Source organism: Pleurodeles waltl, chromosome 6 (assembly GCF_031143425.1).
Source record: "Pleurodeles waltl isolate 20211129_DDA chromosome 6, aPleWal1.hap1.20221129, whole genome shotgun sequence".
NCBI classification, from domain to species: domain Eukaryota; kingdom Metazoa; phylum Chordata; class Amphibia; order Caudata; family Salamandridae; genus Pleurodeles; species Pleurodeles waltl.
The window spans coordinates 597,385,483-597,411,925 of record NC_090445.1 but is presented as its reverse complement, the minus strand read 5'-3'; positions in this window follow the sequence as shown (position 1 = coordinate 597,411,925).

The window sequence follows — 26,443 nt, the reverse complement described above, 5'->3', positions numbered from 1 at the left end:
GAGAGGTGGGAGGTGTTAGACTAATGGGGAGATCACATTGTGATAAATTGAAGTGTTATTCATTATGCTATATATATATATATATACATATATATATATATATATATATATATTTATATATATATTAATAATTATTGGCAGTCGACAGTAGGTAGGTATAGCTAGGACCAAGTTTCTATAGAAAAAGCCTTTGGCGTCGCTTGACAAATCTTCACAAACATTTCCAAAAAAATTAAACCCTCACATCAGCTGCTGTCTGGAAAGTTTCTGGGTGATCTGTCAAGTGGGGGCTGAGAAAAAGGGGAGTCAATAAAGGTGCCTTTCTGGTATAAATTACAATAGGATTTTGAACAGTTCTCTTGTAAGAACCGCTGGACAGAATTAGACGGAATTTGGCAAAAAGGTAACTCTTGGTCCAGCGAGCACCCTTTTTGTTATTTAGTGTAAATCCATTCAGTAGTTTTTGAAATTTTTAAAGGTTTGTAAATATTGGGACGCAAAAGCTCTGCAAACCCTCCTGTTCTTGTGCTGAGATCTGATTGGCTGCAAACAACTCAACAAGGCAGTATTGCCAGGCATGTTGGGAGTCGGCTTCAGCCGAGTCCTAGGAAAAAAAATATTTAAAAAACATAAGGTACCAGGGAAGCGACAGCCCAACCCCTTAGCTCTGGTGCTGGGGTCGGCCAACCAGTGCAAAAAAGTATTTTTCTTAAATTTACAGGCAAGAGCTGTGCTGGTCTGCCAAAAATGAAGAAAAAAAAAATCACAGGCTCCTGTGCTTGTTTAACTACAACAGCAAGGTGGGCCCGGTCCTGGGGGCGTTCACATTTTGAATATGGAGGGGTGCCCTGCCTCCCACCCCACAGCCCCGGGGACAGCCATCTCTCTGTGGCACATTGCGACGTGCGGCCCTCTACCCCCAAAAAAATAAATACTTATGCTGGGCCCCGGGGTATGGGATATCCGGGGCCAAAATCGGCCCGGGGAGGGGGGCATGCATACCTGCAGCAAACTACTTTTTTGCATGACATAGCACTGTGCTCAGTGTGGTGTTTAGCGTTTAGGGGTGTTCGCTGCAGGGCCTGGCTGCAGGCCAGGCCCGGTGACCAAAGCCCACTGCAAATGGCCAAAGGCTGTGCACAGCGTGGGGTTGGATGGTTATAGGGGTTGGCTGCAGGGTCTGCCTGCAGGCTAGGTCCTGTGACCAACAGTCACCACACACGGCCGAAGGCCATGTGTGATAGTGGTTGGTTTAATTTCTAGTAATGAAAATTACTTTACGTTAAAAAAGACATAGAAATTCACTGAAAAAACTGAAGGCTATAGGGACTGTTAGAAATTGGGTCTTTGGTTGGCAGTCAGATTGCCCCCTGTCCAAGCAAGGACCCTCACTCTAGTCAGGGTAAAAGAGAAATACACCCAGTTAACCCCTGCTTACTCCCTTGGTAGATTGGCTGCAGCAGAATGGCTTAACCTACAGGTAATGTGTAAAGTATTTGTCCCAACACACACAGTAATACAATGAAAACACTACAAAATGGATACCACACCAGTTTAGAAAAATAGTCAATATTTATCTGAAGACAAAAATAACTAAATTCGAACACATACAATCAAAGTTATGAATTTTTAAAGATTACATTTTGATATAGTGCTTATAAACACAAATGCCTTGATTTAGTGATATCACAGCGTCATGACAGAGTCATTCTTAACAATCTGACATTAATGGCGGTGGTCACGGAAATACATGGCCCCGCAGGTACTGCATTGTGTAAATGAGGAAACAAGCCGGTGCACGGAGTCGGGATTGAGGTGTCGCCAGATCTGGTGCGGCGTCAGTTCCTGTGCTGCAAAGAGAATGAGCAGAGGCGTCAGGTCCTCGCTGCAGAGCTGTGGAGGGGAGGTAACGTCGGTGAGAAGCATTGGACCTGCGCACTTACGGCAGGGTCGATATCCGGCAGTCATGGCATGGTGCAGTGAAGTCGGGTGTTACAGATGTTGGTGACACAGCACTTTGGGACTCACAGAGTCGTGGACTTCAGCGAGGCTGCTGTGGCATCGGGCCTGCGAGGTCATCGCACTCCAGCTAGGAACACGGCTTCAGTTGCAGGCGGCATCACAGGATCTGGCAGTGGCATCAGCCTGGAATCGCCCAAAGTTGGTACACTTGGTTCTTCTTGGTTTTTCACCAGCTTCTCCTATCAAGGACCCAAGGACTGGATAGGGCACCACGTGGCAGGGCAGGAGTCTCAGTAGAGAGTCCAAGTGCTGGCAGAGGAAGCCTTTGATGGCCCTGAGACTTCATAACAGCGGGAAAACTCAGTCCAAGCCCTGGGAGATAGCTCTCAAGCAGGAATAGTCCCGAAAATCCAGTCTTTGTCCCCTTTCTCAGGCAGAAGCAGCAACTGCAGGATAGCCCAACAAAGCACAGTCACAGGCAGGGGCAGCAATCCTTCTTCATCTCTTCTATTGGCAGAGGTTCCTCTTGAATCCTTGAAATGATCTAAAGGCTACAGACGCACAACAGGGGGTTGGTGACTGCATTGTGTGAGGGCTTTTAGGTGTAAGTGACCATTCCTCCCTCCACTCTAGCCCAGATGGCACATCAGGATATGCAGGCTACACCCCAGCACCCTTTGTGTCACTGTCTTGTGAAGATGCACAAACAGCCCAACTGGCAGTCTGACCCAGAGAAGGAATCTACAAACAGGCAGTCACGGATTAGTTTAAGGAAGAAAATGCCCACTTTCTAAAAGTGGTATTTTCAAACTAACAATCTAAAAATCTTCACTAAAAGATGTATTTTTAAATTCTGAGTTCAGAGACGACAAAATATCAATTTTCCTATCTGCTCTCAAAGAGAAACTACACTTTAAGGATATTTAAAGGCAGCCTCCATGTTAACCTATGAGAGAGATAGGCCTTGCAACAGTGAAAAACGAATGTGGCAGTATTTCTCTGTTAGGGCATGTAAAAACACACAGGTACATTTTCTACCTTTAACCCCTTCGCTGCCAGGCCTTTTCCCCCTCAGGAGCCAGGGCTTTTTTTGGCTATTTGGGTCAGTTTGCCCTTAGGCCCTCATAATGTTTTGTCCACATAAGCTACCCATGCCAAATTTGCATCCTTTTTTACCAACATCCTAGGGAATCTAGAAGTAACCACAGTTTTTGGGTTTACCTAGAGGAGACCATGAAACTAGCCAAAATACAGCGAAAATGTCATTTTTTAAAACAATTTGGGAACAAAAAGCAGCAGAAGAAAGCTTGTGTTTTTTCCCTGAAAATAGCATCAAGGAAATGTTTGCAGTGCTAAAATCAACATATTCCCAGCTTTCAGGAACAGGCAGACTTGAATCAGAAAATCAAATTTTTCAACACAACTTTGGCATTTTACTGGGACATACCCCATTCTTACTATTTTGTTGTGCTTTCAGCCTCCTTCCAGTTAGTGCCAGAAATGGGTGTGAAACCAATGCTGGATCCCGGACAGCTTAACATTTCTGAAAATTAGACAAAATTCTGAATTCAGCAAGGGGTAATTTATGTAGATCCTTCAAGGTTTTCCTACAGAAAGTAACAGCTAAATTAAAAAAATATTGAAATTGAGGTAAAAAAAGAGCCATTTCTGTCCACGTTTTCTTCCATAACTTTTTCAAGCTGTGGCAGATTTTTTAAAGCTATATACTGTTACGTCTGATTGACTCTTTTGGTTGCAGGATATATAAGGCTTGTAGGTTAATCAACAACCCTAGGCACCCAGAGCCAATAAAGGAGTTGCACCTTGCAGTGGGTTTTCATTGTATACCTGGTATCAATAATTCATTTGATGAAATATAAAGAATGAAAAATAGGTATCAAGGAAACCTTTGTATTTCCAAAATGGGCACAAGATAAGGTGTTGAGAAGCAGTGGTTATTTGCACATCTCTGAATTCTGGGGTCCCCATATTAGCATGTGAATTATGGGCCATTTCTAAAATAGATGTCTTTTTTATACACTGCCTTACATTTGGAAGGAGAAAATGCAGAGAAAGACAAGGGGCAATAATGCTTGTTCTTCTATTCTGTGTTCCCCCCAGTCTCTCGATAAAAATGGTACCTCACTTGTGTGGGTAGGCCTGGTGCCCGCGACAGGAAAAGCAACATTGACACATCACATTTTTACATTGAAATCTACCGTGTTTTTTGGAAAGTGCCTAGCTGTGAATTTTGTCCTCTAGCTCAGCCGGCACCTAGGGAAACCTACCAAACCCGTACATTTTTCAAAACTAGACACCTAGGTGAATGGAGGATGGGGTGACTTGTGGGGCTTTCACCAGGTTCCATTACCCAGAATCCTTTGCAAACCTCAAGTTCTGGAATCTGAGAGGAGCCACAAATTTCCTTACCCCCAGCATTCCCCCAAGTCTCTCAATAAAAAATGATACCTCACTTGTGTAGGTGGGCCTAGTGCCTGTGACAGTAAACACCCAAAAATGCAACATGGACATATCACATTTTTACATTGACAACTGACGTTTCTTTTGGAAAGTGCCCAGCTGTGGCTTTTGGTTTCTAGCTCAGTCTGCACCTAGGAAAACCTACCAAACCTGTGCATTTTAGAAAACTAGACACTTAGGGGAACCCAGGATGTGGTAACCTGTGGCACTCTCACCAAGTTCTGTTACCTAGAATCCTTTGCAAACCTCAAAATCTTGCAAAAAAAACACTTTTTCCTCACATTTCAGTGATACAAAGTTCTGAAATCTAAAAGCAGCGACAATTTCCTTCTGCCCAGCATTCCCCGAAGTCTCCAGATAAAAATGGTGCCCCGACAGGAAATGACCCAAAACACAACATGGACACATCACATTTTCCCAAAGAAAACTGACGTGTTTATTGCAAGGTGCCTAGCTGTGGATTTGACCCTCTAGCTTATCCGGCACCTAGGAACACCTAGCAAACCTGGACATTTCTGAAAACTAGACACCTAGGGGACCCCAGGATGGGGTAACTTGTGGTGCTCTCACCAGGTTCTATAAACCAGAATCCTTAGCAAACCTCAAAATGTGGCATAAAAAACACTTTTACCTCACATTTCAGTGCTGCAAAGTTCTAGAATCTGAGGGGAGCCTCAAATGTCCTTCTTTCCAGTGTTCCCCCAGGTCTCCTGATAAAAATGGTACCTCACTTGTGTGCATAGGCCTAGTGTCTGTGACAGGAAATGCCCCAAAACACAATGTGGACACATCAAAATTATCAAATACAAAACTACCTGTTTTTGTGGGAGGGGGCACCTGGGTTTTTGGTCCTGGGCTCAGAAGCCATCTAGGGAAGCCTAACAAACCCACACATTTCTGAAAACTAGACACCCAAGGGAGTCCAGGGAGGTGAATCCCTCAGTGTTTTCTTACCCAGAGTTCTCAGCAAACCTCAGATTTTGCAGAAAAACCTCACCGGCACAAATTTCCTACTACCAAATGTTTACCTCAGTTTCCCAATAAAAATGATACCTCACTTGTGTGGGTGGGCCAAGTGCCTGTTACAGGGAAGAGGCGAAAACATGACTAAAATGAGGGGAAACCAAAGCGAGTCCAAAGGGGCAGTTTGAGAGAACGTTTTTAGACTGACAAGTGGGGCAGAATTTTTATCAGTATAAATGCGACAGTGCTGGGTGGTAGGAATTGTGTGGATTCCTGCAGATTCCGGAAGGTTCCATCACAAAAATATGGGGAAAATGTGTGATTTCAAGCAAAGTTGGAGGTTTGCAGGGCATTGTGGGTAGGAAAATGTTGCGGGGTGCATGTGAAGAACACCACCCTGGACTCACCGAGATGTTTAGTTTTCAGATATGTCCAGATCTCATGGATTTTTCTACACAGCAGCGTCCCAAAGTCCAAAAAGTGCAGCCCTCACCATTCCAAGTGGGGCGATTTTGAGAGTTAGACAAGCTCTCATGGCCCAAATGTAAAACCAAAACCCAAAATAATCAAATGTCCTCTTCATTGCCATTGGGATAAGATCTTTTAGTGTGTGGGGGGAGAGCTCAAAGACTGTTACTCCCTTCATTGAGGATGGGGGCATAACCATGCCCATACTGGTTGGTAGCTACCACCCCACTATTTTGTTTTTAAAATTTCCTGGCATCTAGTAGGCTTTCTGCCCCCAGGGGAGTGGATCAGGGGTAATTGCCCCATCTGCCCAACAGCGGGCAGAACAACTTTGTCCCCATTTATTTGGGGTGGGGGTATGACCAAGCCCCCACTCTATTTAAAAAAAATATATATATATATTTCCTGGTCTCTGCTGGGCTTTCTGCCTCCTTTGTGCCAGATGGGCCTTCCAACAGTAAAGTGCCCCCATGGGAGGGACTCTTTTCCCAAGGGGATTCCCCCAAAACAAAACACACGCACACACCAATCTCTAGTGCCTAAGGAGTTTCTGCCCCAAAGGGGGGCAGAAATGGCCTAAAATATATTTACCCCCCAGGGGAGCGACACTTGCCTAAGGTTTCGCTCCCCATCTGTAAAAAAATTGTAAATCCAAAATCCTTATGCCTAGTGGTTTCTGCCCCCCTTGGGGGCAGATTGGCCTGATTAAAATAGGCCGATCTGTCCCCAAGGAGGGCAGAAATGGTCTAAAATAAATTTGCCCCCAGGGGAGCAACCCTTGCCTAAGGGGCCATTCCCCTTGCATGACATTGGCGCAAAGAAAATCCCTGATGTCTAGTGGGTTCTGCCCCCCTTGGAGGCAAATTGGCCTAAGAAAGATAGGCTGATCTGGCCTAAAATAAAATTGCTCCCCAGGGGAGCGACCCTTGCCTAAGGGGTCGCTCCATATTAGTAAAAAGATAAAAAGAAAAAAATCCCTGGTGTCTAGTGATTTCAGTCCCCCTTGAGGGCAGATCTGCCTACTTTTATTAGGCCAATCTGCCTCCACGGGGGCAGAAATGACCTAAAGTACATTTGTCCCCCAGGGGAGTTACCCTTGCCTAAGGGGTTGTTCCCCTTCAGTCACATTGGCATAATAAAAAATCCCTGGTGTCCAGAGATTTCTGCCCCCTTGGTGGCAGATTGGCATGGTAAAAGTAGGCAGATCTGCCCCCATGGGGGGCAAAAATGGCCTAAAAACAATTTCTCCCCACCCAAGGGAGTGACCCTTGCCTAAAGGGTCACTCCTCACATGTAAAAAAGTAAAATAAAATTATCCCTGGTGTTTAGTGGGTTCTGCCCCCCCCCCCCGGAGGCAGAAAAGGCCTAATAAGAAATTGCCCCCCTGAGAAGCGAACCTTGCTCAAGGGGTCGCTCCCCTCATGTCAATTACCACAGCCAAACATGCAAACACAAAATCCCTAGTGTCTAGTGGGCATTTCTGCAGCCTCATTGCTTCACGATTAGGCTGCAGAAATGCTAAAAGAGATAATAAAGAAAAGGAAAGGCGATTCCTTTCCTTTCATGGCCTCTGCCTACCCCCACCCCAAGATCAGAAGAGAAATGCGAAGCATTTTCTCTTCCGATCGTGCTGGATGCGATCGCGCGCTGATGTCATCAGATGTCACTGAGGAGGACGGGGGTCAGGGTGGAAGGGGAAGCAATTCCCCTTCCATCCCTGCCCATGGGATGGAGGTGGGAGGCTCTCGGGGGGAACACTATCACTTCCCTCGAGGGCCAGGTGCAGGACGTGGTGATTACGTCCCTGGAGCCTGAGCACCACAGCTGAGGACGTAAACACCTCGTCCCGGGCACCCAAGGGGTTAACATACACTGCGCCTTGTCCATGGGGCTACCTAGGGCCTACTTTTGGGGTGCCTTACATGTATTAAAAGGGGAGGTTTGGGCCGAATTGGCAGTTTAAAAACTACACACACACAGACACTGCAGTGTCAGGTCTGAGCCATGTTTACAGGACTACTCATGTGGGTGGCACAATCAGTGCTGCAGGCCCACTAGTAGCATTTGATTTACAGGCCTTAGGAACCTCTAGTGCACTTTACTAGGGACTTACTAGTGAATCAAAAATGTAAATTATGGAAAAGCCAATTCTACATACAATTTCACAAAGAGAGCACTAGCAGTTTAGCACTGGTCAGCAGTGATAAAGTGCCCAGAGTACCAAAAACAGTACAAACTAAGTCCAGCACACAGCAACAACCTGGGAAGTAGAGGCAAAAGTTTAGAGGAGAACACGCCAAGGATGCCAGGTCCCACATGGACGTTATATTCAGGAAATAGGAATAAAAAAGCCATAGAAATTCAATTAAAAAAACAAAGGTTACAGGGATAATATAGTTAGGCTCACATTTTAAACTTACAAAATCATAGAAATTCACCTGCTATAGTTACAGTTAATTATAACTCACACTCTAAGTTAAGAATAACTTGTGCCCCCACCATGCACTTCTAATTACCCCACAAATTACAGCACTCATGACATCTTTGATAACATCATTGATAATATCAGTGTAACATCTGCAGTAAAATTATTGATCAGATAACTGTGCATGGCGGGGGCGCGAGTTATAGTTACCTTAGGGCATAAGTTACTTGAAATAACAGGTGCATTTCTTTGGTTTTGTATGTTTGAAATGTGAGCCTAATCATAATGTTGCTCAAACCTTTGTTTTTTTTAATTGAATATATATATATATATATATATATATATATATATATATATATACACACACACATATACACACACGTATATACATGATTGCTTGATGAGATGTATTCAGAAATGATAATTGTTTGCTACTATTTGTATTTGTTGATGTGATCTCAAAACTTGACAAAACTTTTTGTTTAAAAAAAACTGAACTGTGAATAGGTAATTATAATGTAATAACTCCCTTACCTATAGGTGCAGGTGTACTGTAATGAGCTCCAGTCCACCAGGGTCCAAGCATGAAACCCTGGAGACTGGATGCTCTGTAACTGTGGAGGCAAGCAGGAAAATGCCAAAAAGAAGGTGCAATAGCAGTGACCCAAGAAGTATCTAAGAAGTCAGACATGTGGGAAATGGAAAAGTAAGAAAACAACAACAGTGAAGGGACGTGGAGTCGGGTGACGAGGTGCAACAGCGAATTGCCAGGTTGAACCCATGAAACTTTGCCTAGCAAAGGTTTACCGATGAACCTTCCTTTCTATACTAGCACTGACTATCCTTCTTCAAAAGTGAAGTAATCTGACCTAGAAGGTAATGAGAGCGTAATGCAGCATTGTGTGAATGGCAGGTGGAGGACTGTGTCAGATCTTCTGCTGTTTTAACTGTTGTCGTAACATACTCAGGGGCATATTTACAAGAAAGTGGCGCATCGGTCCTGATGCACCACTTTTCTTGCGTCGCCCCTGCCTCACCTAATGACACCATGGTTGCATCGTATTTGCCATACGGCACACCATGGCGGTCGTCAGGACAACAGCGTCAACATTTTTTACGCTATTGTGGTGTTTTGATGCACTAGCATAAAAAATGTTGACGGTGGTGCAGCAAAGCACAGGGAGGCCCAATGAATAAAATGACAGAAAAATGGCGCAGTGAAATGTTGAAAATTTCACTGTGCCATTTTTTTGGCCTTCCCTGCTTCGGAACGCCCCCCCTTGGATACATTATGCCTGATGTTGGCATAATGTGACACAAGGGGTTTGAAAGTGGTGCAATTGAAGCATTGTGCAACTTCGTAAATATGGCGCAGGGGAAAAGCCACCTTAGCACCACTTTAGAATAAAAAATATAACGCTATGTCGGTGCATGGTGGCACTAGGGGCTTGTAAATATGCCTTTTATTCCAATATTCCTAGCCACATCTTGACCCAACAGTATTCCCCATTAGGTAAACAGCCTTGGGTAACCTTGAACTATAAACATTCGGTTCTTATCCAGACTTAGGCCCTCATTACAACATTGGCGGTAAATCCCGCTTACCGCCGTGCAGAAGACCGCCAACACACCGCCATGGCCGCGGAATTCCGCCACAGCTATTACGACCCACAGCTCGGAATCTGCCAAAATCCAGACACCCACACAAGTCCGCCACACCAAAGGTCAGTGATAAACTGGCGATAACAAAACCTCCACCGTCACGCCAACAGGAATAAGCCCACACTATCACGACCCACGAATCCATGCAGTGGTCTGTGAACCGCTGTATTCCATTGGAGGTGCACACCGCCGCGCTCAAAATACACACACATTTACAAAAAACAACCAAATTGGACAATTCCAAATACACACACCTGAAACACATACAGACACCACTCCCACACACCCAATACAATATAAAACACACACCCACATCACCCACAAACCCTTACGACCAGAAATTTAGACGAAGGCCAGAGAGACAGCACAGCAAAGACAACACCACCATACAGAGGCACACAACACCATCACACATACACATCCACGCACAAAACACCACACACCCCTAAACATCACCCACACATCACAACACACACCACCTCACACATCATCCACACCACCCCATGGCACTACAAAGACACCCCAGGTTTTCTGAGGAGGAGCTCAGGGTCATGGTGGAGGAAATCATCCGGGTAGAGCCACAGCTATTCTGATCACAGGTGCAGCACACCACCATAGCTAGGAAGATGGAGCTATGGCGCAGAATCGTGGACAGGGTCAACGCAGTGGGACAGCACCCAAGAACATGGGATGACATCAGGAAGAGGTGGAACGACCTATGGGGGAAGGTGCGTTCCGTGGTCTCAAGACACCACATCGCAGTCCAGAGGACTGGCGGCGGACCCCCACCTCCTCCCCCACAACTAAAAACATGGGAGGAGTAGGTCTTAGCTATACTGCATCCTGAGGGCCTCGCAGGAGTAGCAGGAGGAATGGACTCTGGTAAGTCAAATCTTAACTACCATATCCCCCACCCTCCCTGCATGCTATTACATACCTGCACACATACCCCCACCCTCACCCCATCACTCCAACCCCTCACATATGTCCCACTTTCACAAACCACACATCCCAACACCAAGCCCTGCATGCAACAACAAAGCATGGACACCCATCGCCAATGCATGGCCACTACACATACCCACACAGACCCCTAAACAATTAGCACACAAGGTCCTAGACAAGAATGCAAGCACTGGGGTACGGGGTCACCCACCCATTGCATATCATGACACACAGAGATGCAATAATCATGCCTTTACACACCTGCAGGACCCCTACCCAACATCACTGGACAGGAGGTTCCAGACGTGTCCACTCCCCCCACAGAAGAGGCCCACAGTGATGACAGCAGCTCTGTCCAACTGGATCTAGATGACCAGCCCGTCCATCTGGGACCTCGGGACAGTCGGTTCCCCTCACACTGGCACAAGCCACAACAGAGCCTCCCCCCTCTGGAAACACCAGCACAGCACCCACCCAGCGGGCCCATACCTCTGTCCCCAGGACACGTCAAGCAGCAGTGTGTCACCCACTACAGGGAACCCAGGCTAACCCACCACCCCAAGAACAGCAGGGACCTGGGGGCAGTGGCAGTGGGCACACGGTTCAGGGGACAGAGGCCCAGGAACACAGGGGAACTGGGAGGGCTGCTACACGACAGGGGGAGGACAGGCCCAGGGAACCCACTCTCCACGAGGCCCTCTCCAACATCAATGGAGCCTACCATCATTCACAGGAGACGATTGCAATGGTACTGGCCAAGTTTCAGGAGACCCAGCGGCTGCAGGAGGAACAGTATTTGGGGTTCAGGGAGGAACTCAAATCCATCAGTACCACCCTGGGCACCATTGTAGGGGTGATGAAGGAACTTTTCAACACCAGGAGGGACACTGTGGCACAACAAGGGGGCCCTGACACTAGCCTGGACGATGAACTGCCCACCACCTCTGCTGGTGCTAGTGGACAGGAGGCACCGCCACAGGACCACAACACCAGCACCCCACCCCCTGCAGATGGAGAACCACCCTGCAAGTGGTCCCTGGGCAAAGACAGAGAAAAATGCCATGACCCCCGCCAAGAAATTAGACCATTCTGAATGTCATCCTTTTGTCCCACTTTGTCACCCTGTCCATCCATCAACTGCCCCAGCTCCACTTCCTATGCCCCTTTGGACAATGCACAGGTGAGACTAATAGACTGCACTCTGCCATTGACATTCCTCCACCATCACCCCTGACCATTTTACAATCCCCTCCACTATTTAGCACTTAAATAGACACCCCTAAATCACAAAACTCTCTGGAGTCAGTCTCTGCTTTCACAAATGTGTATTTGCAATAACTGAGGAAAGATGCAATATCCATTGCATTGTCAACATACCTATGTCACACAGCTCTAGTCCATGAGGAAACAAAGCAGATGTCACACAGTGGGACCCACATCTGTGAAATCGAAAGGGAAAGTGACAACTTAGGCTCCACACACTGGGTGAAAGTGACAGACAGATAAGAGATAGAACAAGTGTTTCAGATGTAGCAGGCAGTGATGTCTTCTTACCTGTCTCTCACTGGAAGTATTGGAAGCAATGATGAATCACCGTGTTTCTGTTGTCAATATCCTCTTCTTCTGCTTCCTCGTCTTTACTGTCCACAGGCTCCATAGCTGCCACAAGACCTCCTTCAGGACCATCCTCCTGCAGCAAAGGCACCTGTTGTCGCAAAGCCAAGTTGTGCAGCATACAGCAGGCCACGATGATCTGGCACACCTTCTTTGGTGAGTAGAATAGGGAACCACCTGTCATATGGAGGCACCTGAACCTGGCGATCAGGAGGCCGAAGGTCCTCTCTATAACCCTCTTAGTTCACCCATGTGCCTCATTGTGGCGTTCCTCTGCCCGTGTCCTGGGATTTCTCACTGGAGTCAGTAGCCGTGACAGGTTGGGGTACCCAGAGTCACCTGCAAATGTCGAGGGACAACTGTTAGACACACACTAACCTTTAGGGGCAACCCCAGACCCAGACACCTAGTCACACTGTACAGGGTCCATGTCCTTACCTAATAGCCACACACGGTGCCTCTGGAGTTGCCCCATCACATAAAGGATGCTGCTATTCCTCAGAATGTAAGCGTCATGCACTGAGCCGGGAAACTTGGCATTCACATGGGAGATGTACTGGTCGGCCAAACACACCATCTGCACATTCATTGAATGGTAACTCTTCCGGTTTCTGTACACCTGTTCACTCCTGCGGGGGGGACCAGTGCCACATGTGTCCCATCAATGGCACCAATGATGTTTGGGATATGTCCCAGGGCATAGAAGTCACCTTTCACTGTAGCAAATCCTCCACCTGAGGGAACACGATGCAGCTGCGCATGTGTTTCAGCAGGGCAGACAATACTCTGGACAACACGTTGGAGAACATAGGCTGGTACATCCCTGATGCTATGGCCACTGTTGTCTGAAAAGACCCACTTGCCAGGAAATGGAGTACTGACAGGACCTGCACTAGAGGGGTAATACCTGTGGGATGGCGGATTGCTGACATCAGGTCCGGCTTCAACTGGGCACACAGTTCATGGATTGTGGCAGGGTCCAGTCTGTAGGTGACAATTATATGTCGCTCTTCCATTGTCGACAGGTCCACCAGCAGTCTGTACACCAGTGGATGCCGCCATCTCCTCACCTGCCCCAGCGGACGTGCGCTATGGAGGAGAACAGCGAGCAGAGGGTCAAACAATACTGAGGTACGAAAACACAACTTTATTGCACACATTTTTAAATCCGCTATGTGCCTGTCTTAGTGTGTATGCAAGGCCTAGATATGTGTGACGCATTTAAAAATAATGCCATGTGGCCCCCTGAAATGGCGGCTGCCTGACCTGTAATGTGGGACAAGGGGATGTGAGGTAACTGCGCTGGCGTTGTACACCGTCGCAGTAGGCGGTCAAAGACCACAGCACAATTCTGCATTGGTTGACATTGGACCCTATGGGTCCCAGGAGCCAATGACGATGTACGCTGGCGGTGACGGTACGCACCGCCTTGGACGTGACCGCCATTTTCTATCTGTTCACTCACTTGATGCCTGGTCTTCAACAGGAGAGGACCTACACTGCAAGTGCTGCTGTGACCTCAGTCTGGAAGAGACAATGGCCCATGTGTCTGGGGAAAGGGCCCCTGCCTTCACCATGGAGGAGTTGGAGAAAGTAGTGGATGGGGTCCTCCCCCAGTACACGCTACTCTACGGTACTCCAGACAAACAGGTAAGTACACTGTGGGCATGCTGTATGGGCAATGCCTGTGTGGAGTGGTGTGGATGGAAGATGGGGGGGGAGAATGAGGCGTGCATGAAACGACGGTGAGTGCATGTGCGCCATGGCAACGGTGGGAACGCGGGCCAATGACTGTGACGGTCCGGACGGTTATATCTTCTCCTTTTCCCCTGCACTATTCCTGTAGGTCAGCGCCCACCAGAAGAAGGATATTTGGCGGGCCATCGCCAAGGAAGTCCGGACCCTCGGGGTCCACCACAGATGGAGCACCCACTGCCGGAAAAGATAGGAGGACATTCGCTGCTGGAGCAAGAAGACGGCGGAGGCCCAGCTGGGGATGGCCTCCCAACGTGGGAGGGGTGCCAGACGCACCATGACCCCCCTGATGTTCCGGATCCTGGCAGTGGCTTATCCGGAGTTGGATGGGCGCTTGAGAGCATCACAGAAGCCACAAAGGGGTGAGTACACTCTCATTCAGCTGAATCAGCGTGCATTGGAGGTGTCTGGGTGGGGGAGGTGGGCTGTGGGTTCCCCTAGGCCAGGGCGAGTTTAGTAGGCAAGGTCCCTTCGTAAGGCAGGCCATGTGGCACCCCACCCCACCAGTGTTCAGGGCCAAATACACCTAGTTAGGCTTGTGTGACTTCCATGTGTGCAGCAATCGGGCATAGGCCTTGTACTCCATGTCCCTGTGATTAATTAGGGAACTCTAAGTGCACGGCGTAGTGCAGAGGGCTTCTGTGTCTGTAGTGTCTGCCAAATGTAGCGGTATTGTCTTTCTTCTGTCTTCCCCCCCTTTTTGTGGTCTCCCTGTTCTTGTGTGCAATAGCATCATCAGGCGAAGAAGCAGTGGCACCGGAGCAGGGGGGGGGCTGCATCCCACATGGCCCTGGAGGGCGAGACAACGGAGTCTGAAGGCACCAGTGGGACAGAGGGCGAGGGGACCTCCACTGCAGGGACAGGAGCTGAGACCAGCGACACGGACTCCTCCTCTGATGGGAGCTCTCTTGCGGTGGTCGGCCCCTCTGTGCCCCCTGCATCTACAGGTACAGCCGCCACCCACCCACCAGCACCGCCCTCCCAGCAGCCCCTCAGCGTGTGCCCGAGGCCGCTCACCCAGGAGGGTGGGCATCTCCTTCGCCCCAGGCACCTCAGCCCCTGCCCCTGTCAGCCCTGCTGCCCTCAGTGAGGAGGCCATTGACCTCCTCAGATCCCTCACTGTTGGGCAGTCTACCATTCTGAATGCCATCCAGGGTGTAGAGAGGCAGTTGCAACAGACCAATGCATACCTGGAGGGCATTCATTCTGGTCAGGCAGCCCAACAGCAAGCTTTTCAGACTCTGGCCTCAGCACTGATGGCAGCCATTGTCCCTGTGTCCAGCCTCCCCCCTCCAACTTCCTCCACCCAGACCTAAACTCCAGTACCCCAGCCTATCCCAAGCACACCATCAGACCAGCATGCACACACCTCAACACACAAGGGAAGCTCTGGCAAACATAAGCACCACACATCCCACAGGCACTCACACAAGCATCATACCCATGCAGACATACCAACATCCACTGTCTCCACTGTGTCTCCCTCCTCCCTCCCTGTCACATCTCCACTCACACCTGCATGCACTACATCTTCAGCCACTACGTCCATCACCAGCACACCCATCACCACACACCCCTCACTTGCACTCACCACCCCCACTACCATTCATACATCGCCTGTGTCCTCTCCCAGTGTGTCTGTGAGCCCATCTCCCAAGGTACACAAACGCAGCCACACAACCACCCAACAGCCATCCACCTCACGACAGCCTCCAGCCCATGCACCTTCAACCAAAGTCAGCAAACGTACACCTCCTACAAGCCCCCTCGTGGATCTGGCGATGTGTACTCATCCGGCTGAGGTGCCCCCCCCTTCCCTTCCGCCTGAGGTGCCTGTTGTATTTCTACATGCCCCTGCAGTGTTCTCTCCGTTTTGATCGGGTATCTTGTGCAGTACATGGATTTGAATTGTTGGTGTATATATTTGTTAATAGTGTGTATATATATTTTTGAGGGCTGGATTTTAATTGATTACAATTGTTACAATCATTACCTTTTGTCTTAGCATTCTTCCGAGTGGGGTTGGGGGGTGTAACTGTAATGTATCAACATGTATTTGTGTGTGTGTTGTAGTGGGTGAGGGTGGGGTAGGGGGTGTTGCGTGTTGCATGTGCGTGTCACTCTCTTTTCCCTTCCCCCTCCCCTGTGTCGTAGGTGCAGTACTCACTGTTTAATTCGCCGCTGGCGTTCGTGCTCCTGGTAGAGGAGCAGGAAGACAAAGGCAGGTAGAATATGGAGTTCTGGCTCCATGGCGTCCTGGTTCCTCGTGGGGTGTGTAGAGGTGAGCGTTTTCCCTTCCAAGTCCTGTTTCTGCCGTGTTTTTGTTCACGGTGAATCCGCCCTGGAAAAGGTGGCGGATTGGCCTGTTGTAATAGTGTGGGCGGTACATTGTCCGCTGGTTACCGCCGCAGTGTTTGTTTGTTCCGCCGTGGCGGTCGGTTTGTTAAAGTGGCTGTCTATGTTGGCGGTTTCCACCATGGTCGTGATTCCATTTTTTTTACCGCCAGCTGTTGGCAGTTTTACCGCCGCTTTAACACCGACCACCAGGGTTGTAATGACCCCCTTTGTGTTTAAGTAACACATCAGTCCTAGCATCCATGTCCTTATTTAACCACTTAGCTGCTGGGACTTCCCCCGCCCCAGTGCCGAGCCTTTTTATGGCTATTTGGGGTAGTTCGCGCTTAGGCCTTCATAACTTTTGTCCACATAAGCTATCCACGCCAAATTTGCGTCCTTTTTTTCCAACATCCTAGGGATTCTAAAGGTACCCAGAGTTTCTGGGTTCCCCTGGAGGAGACAAAGAAATTAGCCAAAATACACCTAAAAGTTTGTTTTTTTCAAAACAATTGGAAAAAGGGCTGCCGAAGAAGGCATGTGTTTTTTACCCTGAAAATGGCATCAACAAAGGCTTTGCGGTGCTAAAATCACCATCTTCCCAGCTTTCAGGAACAGGCAGAGTTGAATCAGAAAACTGCATTTTTCAACACAATTTTGGCATTTTACTGGGACATACTTCATTTTTACTATTTTTGGGGCTTTCATCCTCCTTCCAGTTAGTGACAGGAATGGGTGTGAAACCAACACTGGATCCTGGAAAGCTAAGTGTTTCTGTAAAGTAGACATAATTCTGAATTTATCAAGTGGTCATTTGTGTAGATCCTACAAGGTTTTCCTACAGAAAATAACAGCTGATTTTTTTTATATTTAAGTTGAGCTAAAAAAACAGCCATTTTTCTCAGCGTTTTACTCTGTAACTTTTTCCTGCAATGTCCGATTTTTTAAAGCAATATACCATTACGTGTGCTGGACTCTTCTGGTTGCAGGGATATATAGGGCTTGTAGGTTCATAAAGATCCCTAGGTACCCAGAGCAAATAAATGAGCTGCACCTTGCAATGTCTATACAGGGTATACAGCAATTCATTTGCTGAAATATAAAGAGTGAAAAATAGGTATCAAGAAAACCGTTATATTTCCAAAATGGGCATCAGATAAGGTATTGAGCAGCAGTGGTTATTTGCCCATCTCTGAATTCCAGGGTGCCATACTAGCATGTGAATTACAGGCCATTTCTCAAATAGACGTCTTTTTTACACACACTGCCTTACATTTGGAAGGAAACAATTTAGAGAAAGACAAGGGTCAATAACACTTGTTGTGCTATTCTGTGTTCCTCCAAGTCTCCCGATAAAAATGGTACGTCACTTGTGTGGGTAGGCCTAATGCTCGCAACAGGAAAGGCAATATGGACACATCACATTTTTACATTGAAATCTGATGTGTTTTTTGCAAAAAGTGCCTAGCTGTGGATTTTGGCTTTTAGCTCAGCTGGCACCTAGGGAAACGTTGCAAACCTGCACAGTTTTGAAAACTAGATACCTAGGGGAATCCAAGATAGGGTGACTTGTGGGGCTCTGATCAGGTTTTGTTACCCAGAATCCTTTGCAAACCTAACAATGTGGCCAAAAAAACACTTTTTCCTCACATTTCGGTGACAGAAAGTGCTGGAATTTGAGAGGAGCCACGAATTTCCTTCCACCCAGTGTTCCCCAAAGTCTCCCGATAAAAATGATACCTCACTTGTGGGGGTAGGCCTAGTGCCCGCGACAGGAAATGCCCCAAAACACAACGTGGACATATCACATTTTCACAAAGGAAACATAGCTGTTTTTCACAAAGTGACTAGCTGTGGATTTTGGCCTCTAGCTCAGCTGGCACCTAGGGAAGCCTAGCAAACCTTCACAGCATTCCCCCAAGTCTCCCGATAAAAATGGTACCTCACTTGTGTGGGTAGGCCTAGTGCCCGCGACAGGAATAGATCACACAACAGTCAATGTTGGTACTTACATGAGGAAACTGTTGACCCTGGGGTGATCCATTCTTTACGCAGGCACTAGGTATAGGCACTCAAGCAGGGTAGTGTTTTTATCAGGAAAGGTGAGGAATCACTGGGTGGTAGGAATTTTGTGGATCACAGCATATTCCTGTAGTTTGTGTGACAGAAATGCTAGAAAAATAGAGTTTTTATTCAACATTTCAGCTTTGCAGGGTATTCTGGGTAAGAAAACTTTGGGGAATCCACACAAGTCACACCTCTGTGGACTCCCCCAGATGTCTAGTTTCCAGAAATGTTTGGGTTTAGTATGTTTCTCTATGGAGCCGCCGAACCCAGGACCAAAAACACAGGTGCCTGCCTTACAAAACCAGTTTGTTTTGTGATAGATAATTTTGATGTCTCCACAATACATTTTGGGCAGTGGAATTCGGGCTGAACTAAATTGGGGAGCTCTCAAGAGAGCATCCTCTCTGTGCTTGCCCCCGCATTCACCTGCTCTCTGAGTTGGGCTAATCCACTATTGCCCTGTTGCACAGACTGTGGTTGAGAAGGAACAACAGGAGTTCCCTCATCACCTCACTCACAATTTACTGGAAGGAGTTATCCAATGGGACTCCTCCAACTGAAAAATCACTCCCAGAGTCTGCGCCATTGTCCTATCCCTCAGATGCTGTCTCAGTATCTGCTGTCTCAGTCTCTGATCCTATGTCAGAGCTGTCCTCTATAACCAGGGTGACGTCAGCAGCAGTCTTCCATCAAGATGCCATCTCTGCTGTTGGCTAAACTGTTGCTCGAAAACACTAGCCTACATAGACAGTCACAAAATTGCTGGTGTGTGTGTGTGATACGTGCAACAGTAGAGGCCACCTTACCTGCGCTTCTTCCCTCAATCAGCACGTTCTTTCAAGACACTCAAACACCTTGTCACATACCATTCATCACAGTCTTTAGCACCTCCTGCGCCCAGTCCAACATCACACTCCCATGTCCTCCTCCTCGGATTCCCTCATTACCACCCAGCAAATTTGCTCTTCATCTCTCCATAGCCACCCCCCACCCCGCACATACATTTAATTTGTATTATAGTGTAGGTAGTGGCTGACTTTACTAATGTACTCAGCTATATACATAAAATACAGATTTGCTCTTTGCAGTAGTCATATAAACCTTCTGCGCTTCTTTATGGCACTAAAACTGCCACTAGACAAAAGTCTGATCCTTTTGTAGCAGAAACATAATCCCAAGACTTACTTGACTTCTGTATTGCTGCCTAAAAGCTACAGTTGAAATGCATCAGTTGAAGTATGTGCACTGCGTTGAAGACGCAAGCTGCAACTGCAAGACAACTGGTGGCAAAGTGATATATATGTATATATATATATATATGTATATATATATATATATATATATCACTTTTATATGTGGGTCTGGTTTTCCTGGGGGCCAATTGCAGCCCCCAGGGAAACCACACATGCACTGACAAACGTTATATATATATATATATATATATATATATATATATATATATATATATATATATAGATATAGATATATCTATCTACATGGATATATCTAGCTATATATATATATATATATATGTATATATAAACACTTCGTTTGGCGTTTCTCTCTCTGCACCTAATCGCCGATGGTGCTGGAATGGGACGCACGCCTACTCGTCTTTACTTGAAATACAATTCCTTAAAGAATCATTAAGGCTCCAGCACTAGACGATGGTTTAAAGGGTTTATTATAACAAAGCAGGAACGCGTTTCGGCGTGACCGCCTTCTTCAACCTGCGGGCCGCCATTTTGGCCCTCTTTATATATCCTTTGTGGTAACATTCATTTAAAGCAATACACGTCCTTTGAAAATATAATAACCACTGTGATATAATCCATGTGAAAAAAATATATATATATAAAGTGGAACTAGTGCCCAAATATAATAATAAATGTGTATATTAAAAAATCACTGATAAATATTTACTAATCTTGGTAAATCTTAATAAATTGAATTAGATATTTCTCACAGAAAAACTGTTGTGTGTATACATTTTGAAGATATTGTATTGAAGAGATCCACCAGGTCCAATCAAATTGATATGAATGTTAAGTAGGGCATTGTCTAATTGGACCATCGCTAATGGGAAAAATCCCATGTGGCCGTTCACCATCTCATAGAATAATTAACACAATATAATAAGCTTATTCATGTCACTGATTATGAATTATCCGTAATTAAATTGACCGTATTAACCTAAATGTATATATAACTCTTCACTCGAGTTAAGCCCCACTGGTTCTCTTGAATCGAATGCCAATATATATCTGGACTCTAATCTCCTCAGATGTTTTTCCCTATCTCCTCCACGGATATCCTTACTGATACCATCTATTACACTGTATTTAACCTCTTCTACGCGACCTCCATGAAACTCATGCATGTGTCGGGCAACCGGGTAAGACTCATCTCTATTGACTATGGCCCTTAGATGTTGTAAAATTCTTTTGTGTACTTGAAGTTTTGTACTAACTACATATAGCTTAGGGCAACTGCATTTTAGAATATAAATTACATAATCACTTTTGCAGTCATATCTGCCTTTAATGGTATGTATTATTCTATGAGTTAATTCAATGGTTTTGATGTTTTCCTCATTCCTACATGCCTTACATTTGGTACATTTAAAGAATCCATCTTGTGTCTTTAACCAACTCTTGTTCGAAGGTTTCTCTTGTCTCACATCATTTTTAACCAACAAATCCTTCATCGATGTTCCCTTTCTATAAGTTATCGTGGGCCTATTGCTTATTAGTGTGTCTATAACTGGATCACTTTTGAGCATATGCCAATGTTGTTGCAATAACTTTCTTACGGAGTCATGTGCAGTATTAAATGTGGTAATGAATCTCACAATCCCCGTGTCCTTACGTTTTTTATTGTTCTTAATGTCCGACGAATTAGCTTTGTTGTCTGTAGTGAACAATAACTGTTCCCTCGTGCGGGATTTTACTCTTGTAATGCTGTTCTCTAAAGTCTCATTAGCATAACCCCTCTGTTTCAATCTTTCTATCATTTCACTCTCTACATTAGCATAATTTTGTTCTGTACTGCAAATCCTTTTTGCTCTTAATAACTCTCCATAGGGGATGTTATTTTTCAATGGCTGTGGATGATGACTTTTGGCATGTAATATACTGTTTCCAGCTGTGGTCTTCCTGTACAGTGTTGTCTCAATTCTATTATCTGCTACGATCACTGATATATCTAAGAATTCTATCGTTTGTGAATCAATCTTGCCTGTAAATCTCAAATTACAAGTGTTGCTGTTAATTTCTTTGATAAATTTATGGGCAGTAGTTAAGTCTCCTTTCCAAATTACGAAGATATCATCGATGTATCTAAGCCACATGATAATATTGTCACTCCATTTGTCTAGGGGAAAATTGTTTAAAATCTGTTCTTCCCACCACCCCATGAAAAGATTGGCATAACTGGGAGCAAAGCAAGTTCCCATCGCTGTACCGCATACCTGCTCGAATATCTCGTTGTTAAAATAGAACATGTTGTGTTGTAAACACCATGTAATCATTTCTAATAGCATTTTGCTATGTTGATAAAAGTTGATGGATCGCTTTTTTAGGAAATACTCAACTGCCTGGATTCCCAAATTGTGCGGAATACTTGTGTATAATGCTACTACATCTAGCGTCATCAAAAGGAAATCTTTCTCCCAGCTAATGTCAAAGATCATTCTTAAAAAATCACTACTGTCCTGTAGGTAAGATGATAGATTTCTAACCAAAGGTTGTAAATATGCATCTAAATACTGGGATACAAATTCAAACAAACTCCCTTTGATGGAGACAATGGGCCTCCCAGGTGGTTTACGTGCATTTTTGTGAATCTTAGGTATTAAATAAAACACAAGTAATTTAGGGAAGTCTACTTTGAGAAATGTATACTCTTGTTCACTTATGAGACCTCTGTCTCTCCATTGTATCAATTCTAAATCAAATCTTGTTTTGACATTTACCACATATTCTAAATCAATTCTTGTATAACATTCAAGATCATTTAACTGTATGTAAGCCTCCTCCATATATTGTTATTTAGGCCAAATTACAACGTTTCCTCCTTTATCAGAACTTCGCACCACAATTTCTGGATTATTGGACAGTTTTTTCAATGTCTTGTGGTACCCACTAGTCAGTATATTCGCTTTCTTGGCTATCTGGGCCCTCAGGATCTTAAAACCTTTAATTAAAGTGTCAGAAAATTGATCAATTATGTCTCCACTATAAGCGGGAATAGTTCTAGACTTGGGCTTCAGCCCTGATGTCCCTTCTCGGTCTAGACATATACCCTCTGATTCCGGTCTTGTGATTACTTGTTCTTCACTAAGTTCTTCCATGGAACTATCTTCCAGTTCCCAAAGATCCTTTATTAACATCACATCTTCGATAAGTAAGTTCTGACTGATATGGCTCTCACTTGGTGAACCTAATTGTTCAAAGTTCACTCCCTGTGGCGATGTCATCTTGTTCTTGTTAGAATGAATTTTGAATAATTTTAATTTTCTTATAAATAAAAACAAATCTATACGAGTTTGTACGTAATCAAAGTCATGGGGCTGGCAGTATGAGAGGCCTAATCTCAAATTTTCTTTATCCTCTTCGTCTAATTCAACATTCGACAAATTCACCACCGTCTTATCGTCTCTTAATATCGCTTGTTGCTTCGAGTCATCTTTCCTCCTTCGTCGGTTGAAATTTCTCTTACCCCCTCGTCTCTTCTGCCTCTGCCTGTTCCTCTTGGTCTGATTCCTCCCCTCCAGGGTCTGTGATTTGTTCTTCGGTCTCTCCTTAAAAAATCAAATTCATCTTGCAATGAAGTATGAGACTTGACCCGTGTCGATTCTTCAAAATCTGTATCTGAACTCTCACTAGTTCCCACATTGGAAGTTTTCATTTCTGTATCCAAATTTTTCTTACTTGATTCTTTACCTTTTTGTTGTCTCCAATAATCAAATTTCTTTGCAAATGTATATATTTGACCTGTTTCATAATCAAAAGTATCCCTATTGAATTTACGTGATTTCTTTGAAATTATTTCTTCCTCAATTTTACTTAATCGTTCATCCATGGCTTTGTATAATGATTCAACCAACTTTTTATCAGAAAAAGTCTCAATTAATTTGGTAATGTTGTCAATTTTCTCTATGACTGTCTCCCTTTCTATTTGGGCATATTTAATCAATATCTTTATCATCCCTGCAGAGCTGGATGCATTATGCTCTGCCCATTCTTTTAACAATTCAGGATTCGGGTCATCATAAGTGGGCATGATAAAAATCCTTAAGCCTCTAGGTACTCGACCTACTTCCAAATACTTGTTCAAAGATTCACATTCCCACCACTTATTTAGCTCTTTCTTTTTGAGTCTCTCTAGTTCTTTGAATGTACCATAAATATCGGGATTTTTGCCTGTGGACTCTCCCATAGATGTTTGACTCTTTTCTTGTGTGATGACTTTAGCAAATGCTAATTCCGCTCTCATTCGTCTATTCTCATAAATATTAGTTACTTTGTTAGCCATTTCGATAGTCTCCACTTCGCTAAACAGTATTGATGTGAACTAGAGTGTCACTTTGCTACTCCTCTGGGAACACTTCTCGTGATGTATTAGATAACTTTCTAGCGTAAATCTTTGGTTCAGTCCTATTGTTTCTGATAAGTCAAAATGAATATCCTGTGTACTTTTAAATCTGCGTTGAAAAAAGGCCAATTTTCGTGATTTTAGTCATCGAATACCGTGGATGTTTATTCCTTGCTGCTGTCACTTTTAAACTGTTTCCAGTGTGCTAATTCTGTAAGAAACATTGTAGCCCTTGCTCCGAGTAAAACAATAAATCACGAATCCTTGCTGGTTAGCACACTTTTACCCATTGTTAATAACTTTGTGGACAGTTTAAATTCCCGTGTCAAATTGCTTTGAAAAAATGAATGACAAATGTTCTCAGATGCACGTGCACTGTTAACGCTTCACAGTGAACTACTAATAACGTTAGTCTTTCTTTCCCCAATCGTGCGCCGTACTTATTAGAGCAAAGTTGCATCCGATCATGTTTAGGCGCTCGGCTCCTCTTCTCGTAGAATATCACTCAACTCAAATCGAACGCTTACCGTCCACGGCGTCAGTCTGCTTCGGCGTCCTCCGACTCCGCGCTGACTTCCCCCACCGTAAACGGTCAGCTGTTTCCTTGACAATCAATGTTCGTAGCGGGGCGGAGAGAGCATTAGATAAACACTTCGTTTGGCGTTTCTCTCTCTGCACCTAATCGCCGATGGTGCTGGAATGGGACGCACGCCAACTCGTCTTTACTTGAAATACAATTCCTTAAAGAATCATTAAGGCTCCAGCACTCCACGATGGTTTAAAGGGTTTATTATAACAAAGCAGGAACGCCTTTCGGCGTGACCGCCTTCTTCAACCTGCGGGCCGCCATTTTGGCCCCCTTTATGTATATATATATATATATATATAAATATATATACATATATATATATATATATAGAGAGAGAGAGAGAGATCTATCTATAGATATATCCATGTAGATAGACATATCTACCTACATAGATTGATATATCTATATATAAATATATATATATATATATAAATATATATATATATATATATATATATGTGTGTGTATTTTTTTTTGTAGTTGTAGGGTTTCCTTGGGGGCCAAAATGGCCCCCAGGGAAACCCTACAACTACAAAACAAAAAATTGCCCCCACAGGGGGTCGCCCTGCCTACAGACGACCCCCTGTCAATGTTGTTATTTAAAAAACAATTGCCCCTGGGGGTGGCGTGATCGTGCCCCCCCAGTGGGCCCAAAATTGAAATTAAAAAATATGGCTCCACAGGGGGTCGCCCTGCCTACGGGTGACCCCATGTCAATTTTGTTTAAAAAAAAAAAAAAAATTGCCCCTGGGGGTGGCCCCTCAGGGGTCCCCAGCATTTAAATTTAAAAATATGGCCCGGGGTGGTGGTGGCCCGTTTTCCTAGGGGGGCCGACCCCCCCAAGTGAAATCCCTGGTGTCTATTGGCGTTTCTTCACCCTTGATCGCAGCTGTGCTGTGATCGAGGGCCAGGAAACGCGTTCAGGAAGGCCTCATATGAAAGGGGAGATTCTCCCCTTTCATACGAGGCCTTCTCGAACGTGGGGAAGGCCGTTTGGTGCCATTTTCCCCATCGGAGCAGGAAGCGGCCGATGGGGAAAACAACACTGTGACATCAGCGCACCTCGCGGCGCACTGATGTCACAAAGGGGCGGGTGGGGGGCGGGGGTAAGACACGGAAGCTCTTCCGTGTCTCCCAGGGCTAAAAAAAAAAAGAAAATCCTCGGGTGCGACGCCCCTTCTCTGGTTAATGATAATAATAATAATAACAATAAAAACAATAATAATAATATATATTTACATTTACCAAACAAATGGAGAGTAATAGGGCAGCAGTGGGTATCTTCAACCAAAGAAATACACATGTATGCATTTATGCTTTGTGTGTCTGTGTGTGTTTCTCCGTGGATACTGTTTGTGTGTGTCTGTTAATGGACATCTGTTCCGCTTACTGTGATATCGACTTATGACTATACTTGTATCTATATAATTCTATTACTTTATGTTTTCGCGATGTTTGTGTATGTTTTTCATTCTGTTAGCATATTTGTGTCTCCTTACGTGCACCTGTTTTGCCTTCGTGAGTGCCTCTGTGTTTCTACTTAGAATTGAACATTTCTGAGTGTTGTGTGCAGGCATTAGTGT